Raw genomic sequence first — 597 nt, forward strand, 5'->3', positions numbered from 1 at the left:
GCAATTTAAATTTCTAATTAATTTGATTATTTTATACATTTATTTGATTATTTTATACAATGGAATTGCTTTATAGAAAATGCTGGCATCGCTGTTGGAAGTGGAACAGGAGAGTATGCTGTCCCTACCCCTGACATGCTAATCTAGTAGCCTGAAAGTTTACTATCTGAATTGATTAGGATGAGAGTAAGTCTTCAGCAGCACTGTCAACCTAAAAGATGATACAAGGCAGGGCAGTTTTGTCAGGTTATTGCTGGCTTATTTCTGCTGTGCATAAACGTATTCAGCAAACCCAAGCAAACTGTTCCAAGATCTTAAAAAATGGACCCAAATGTTGCAGAGCTGTTCTCCTGTATATTCACCGGCTATAATTTTGTCCTTTCTGAAGATGTGAAGGATATGTCCTGAAATAGGCCTCAGATGGACCTAAACTTTATCTCATGCTTATGCCACTCCTTTGATTTCAGCTGACAGTTGCTTTTAACTTGCTCAACAGAAGTAAATTCAGTAGCCACCAGCTGTATGATCAAACCTGGTAAGTTACATATGCCTTAACTCAAGCTTCCATTTCTTCAACTCTCATCTTCTTTTCTTTAT

The sequence above is a fragment of the Melospiza melodia genome, chromosome 1 (genome assembly GCF_035770615.1).
Source record: "Melospiza melodia melodia isolate bMelMel2 chromosome 1, bMelMel2.pri, whole genome shotgun sequence".
Taxonomy (NCBI): Eukaryota; Metazoa; Chordata; class Aves; order Passeriformes; family Passerellidae; genus Melospiza; species Melospiza melodia.